The following is a 4,543-nucleotide window of genomic DNA, read 5'->3' on the forward strand; positions in this document are numbered from 1 at the left end:
TACGGCGGCCATCTTGGAGAGGTCGTCCCTCCTACTTTGCTCAACCAAAACAGCAGAAGATGCCTCAGCACTGAGGATATTGTTGTTCTGATCGATGGACTATTGATGTGAGGCTCCACAGACAACATTTCACAAGTAAGATGGACATATTATTGTGTATATATTGTGATTATAATATTACTTTACTGCATTTATGTCCACCAGCGAGATACCAGCTAATATTAGCTACAGTGTTTGGTGTAATACGGGTTCAGCCGCTATGAAGGATAACTGAGATTCTGTAAATCTAAAATAATKAATTATTCTCTAACATTGACTTAGATTATCTGACACAAGAGCCTATATTAGAAATGAAACAATGTAACACATATTATAAACCTTATATTATGTGTTATAACATTCACCAGCAAAGTTTACACAGGTGGTAAAGACTATTATTTRTATGTAATTCTTTCACTAGTAAGATACATCCCAAATCTTCCGTTTTTATTTTGAAGGTTTCATAAAGACACGATGTGAGGAAGAAGAGGGAGAATCTATAAAGAGAGACGGATTCACTGATGAATCTCACATCGGAGTTTGGACTCAATCTCAGCTGCTGAGTCTCTGAAGATAGAACTCATCGGCTGGAAAACATAGATATATATAAACATGTATCCGATCCGATATATATTATTCAGTATTAATCATTATTTGTGTTTGTATAGTTATATAAATATATATTGATCTTACTAAATGTATTAAATAAATTATGAACGGCTGTGTGCTTTGTAATCTGCTCATCATACATCGATATCAGAATATTCCATTCCTATTCTATTCTTATAATCATATTTAAATATGCTGAACTATGTATTAAAAACATACTTAAATAATACAATTGTATATAAATGTAGCTTTGATAGATGATTGAATATGGTTTCCAGTAAGAAAAAAGCGTGTTATGATCGATTAAATGCGCTGATACGTCATTGTGCTGCTAAACACATAAACTGAGTGGAGTGGTGGACCGCTCCAAGATGGCCGCCCGCTCCAAGATGGCCGCCCTAAATCTTGTCAGCGACAATAGGCGAGAGCAATATTAATGACGTAAGCCAAAAAAGGCAGCTGAAGTTCTCCTTGAACATGTCAGGAAAGACTTTCCTGTAATATTTTGCTTTCTAGTTTTACTCTGGCTGGTTTAGTTCAGTCTTCATACCTGAGTCAGGTAACCCTGAGTCAGTTACCTGAGTCAGGTAACCCGAGGCTCAGGACTGCATGTCGTGTAATTTAGGGACATCAGAAAAATATTTGTCTCCAGCAGGTGAACAATGTAACGCCAGTCTTTTCTGTCATCTGATGTTGATATAATCTGGTCAAAAATTTTAGTAAAGTAATTTAATCTGGGCAAAATGTTGACAAAAAAAAAATAAATTACATTCTGACCAAACATCCGGACTTCATCATGGTTTCATCACAATAATATTCTGACATTTTGTCCTGGATTTAGTTAATTTACCATAAATTCCGGACTACAGACCACACCGATTATAAGACGCACACTCTAATTTTAGAAAGAAAATTAATTTTGTACCTGTATGAGCCGCACCGAACTTTGAGCCGCAGAAATCCGCTCCAGGTTTTCCACAGCGATGCAGCAGCAGCAGAGGGGGGCGAACAGCAACATCTGAGTCATAACAGGTCAATTAAACATCACATTTATTATGGTTGAAAAAGAAAAGTTGCCAAGTTTAGATTTAACTGAACTGATTACGGTAGTTTCCAAACTGTAACAGTAAAAGTGCTGATTCTTCGTGTTGCTACTAGCATGTGCTAAATGAAAATGGGCGTTTTTGTTTTTTTTTAAATCATCATATACAGCAAACATGGCATCAGCATCAGATGTATACAAATGTAAAGAACCTGAAGAAACCGACCCAGGCTGCTTCCATACATACAGAAGAAACTCAAACAGCCATCATTGGTTTTCCAGCAGTTCCAGATTGTTTATCATATCATCCAGTTCTGCATCTTGATGTTTGTCCAAGAATTTTAGAGATGAGAGGCGGCAGAGCTGCTTGTGAAAAGTGGGGAAAGAAGGTTTGGCTTTAAGAAACTAATGAAAAACTTCAATAATAATTACATTTATTGGATTTATTTTCTCAGGGTCCCATAAATAAATAACGTCTTTGAGAAAATTCAGGCAAGTCAGGAGTTTTAGGGAAAAGCCAGGTGTGCACATCATCACAGAAAGATTTACACACATTCATATAAAGATGGTTCAATATAACCGTCACAAAGTAAACAAGTTTTATCATCGATAGTCTAATGAACTCCTTAGAGGGAAAAACACCTGGAGACATTTTGACTCCTTGGCTTTTGGAGCAACAGGAAGATTGAAATCATTTGTTCTAATTTTCCCTTTGGAAAGATGTGATATAAAATCTGGATTTGATACAAAAGGAAACAAAGAACCAGTAAAACATTCCCTGATTGTTGAGTTCTTTAGTTTATCACCTGTGGTTCTGGGCCCATTAAGTCCAGGTAGATCCGGTTCTGTATTCTGTAAAATCCATTCCGGTTATGTGAGAGGGAATGAGCTTCCAAACGTACAAAACGAAACATTAGATTCCTGTGTTTTTGAAATGTAAAATCTTCAGTAAATAACGACGGGCTGCATTTTGTTGTTGAGAAACGAAGTAAAGTTGTGAAGTAACCGTGAAAGAAGCGGAACGGCTTTTTTCTGTGCTGACTACTATTCTCATTTTCAACACCGACCTTACTTGAAGGGAAAACTTGAAACTTTGTATTTTCTGTCCTATACCAAGAAGCTGGTTCAGTTGTTAAGCAGGTCAAGTTAACCTTGTGATATACGTGACCAGCAGGTGGAGGTCTTTTTAAAAGTAACAAGATGCACCCGAACACAGATTTAGCAGTGCACAATATTATTTTATTAAGCAATTCTTTAAAACTGTTTTTTTTTTTTAAACGAGGCTTCAGGCCCACTACTCAGTCCCTGGAACAAAAGGAACACAAAAGGACAGACAAGATCAATTATTCCAAAAGAAATCAAACAAAACATGCAATGCAAAAGAAATTAGTAAGTTCAATCACAAAACAAAACTAAAAGAAAACAATGGAACAAATCGTTGTCATCCGCTTCCAAATGCCCTATGGGGCCAGAGGAGTAACGCCCCGCCCACACAGCAACGGGTTTAGTTGAGAGGCCCAAACAAACAACAAGACAAGACAGCAGAGCGTCCAAAGCGCTGCAGCTCCAAACAGTCAGGTGCCTGAAATAGAAAATCCCATTAACAGTGGATCCAGATAAAAGAAATCAAAAGCTAAATAGCAGATAACTTACACAGGGGTGGAAACACAGCCCAACCCGGGAGGAAGCGGGTCAGCAGGTGAGAACCAGACGGAAGCCGCACGCCACAGCAACCCTCAGCTGCAGCCGGAAACGCCATCAGAGCAACACTGCAGAAACACACGACAGGTGTAGCACCAAAAACCAACCATGATCTCAGCCACGGATAGCAAAACTGCTACTTACGATCGCAGACGAGTCGATCAAACCCACAAGCCGACATGTAGCCGCCGACCGTAGCAACAGCGGGAGAAACAAAGACTCAGCGCCCTGCAGCGGCCCGCCCAAATATAAAGGCATCTGCCCCGCCCACCAATCAGTGCACAGAGTGGGGGGGGGGGCACCATCCCACCACATTAAGGTAAAGCACCTAATTTTCTTAACTAAATGATGCCTGCAGGTGTATTTATTAGCAGGTTTAATTCTGCCTGCACTTGGTTGTGTACATTATTTTAAGTGTATTTGACCAAAATATAAAAAATGTCATTCAAACTGCATTTGCCTTGTTTTACTTTTACTTTTCATTACATTACTTGAGTTCATCCATTTTTACAGTAATTTCCATACTTAAGTACGAGACGTTTCAGATACTTTAAGACTTTAGTAACATTTCAGTCGGTGACTTGGACTTTTATATTTTGGAGAAGTACCTATACTTTGACTTGACTCTGAGATTTCAGTACTTTATTCAACACTGCTCTCTGCTAAATGTGTTAATGATGGACATACAACGTGTTGCTACAGGAAAGCAGTTTATCTGCCGTCACTGGTGGCAATGCTAATTAGCATTAGCATTCATGGACAGTTATGCTAATGCACTGATTGATGCTTAGTGCTGTCAATCAGTGGTTGATTGACAGCACTAAGACCCGCCTCCTGACTCTGATTGGTTGTTTCTGACTGATGTTTTTATATTAAACCTGATTACATTATGTTAAATATGTAAAAACATTTTTTAAATAAATGTAAAACTCTAAATTATGACTTCCTGTTGTGCTTTTATTTATGGGTTTTTCATGGCGGAAATGGGCTTCCATCAGGACCCGGTACCGGTACCATCCCGTTATACCAGAACTGGGACCAGCTCAGAACCAGAACTATTGAGACGGAGCGGCCCATTATTATTATTATTATTATTATTATTATTATTATTATTGTTGTTGTTATTATTATTATTATATTATTATTGTTGTT

This window comes from Poecilia reticulata, linkage group LG1 (genome assembly GCF_000633615.1).
Source record: "Poecilia reticulata strain Guanapo linkage group LG1, Guppy_female_1.0+MT, whole genome shotgun sequence".
NCBI classification, from domain to species: Eukaryota; Metazoa; Chordata; class Actinopteri; order Cyprinodontiformes; family Poeciliidae; genus Poecilia; species Poecilia reticulata.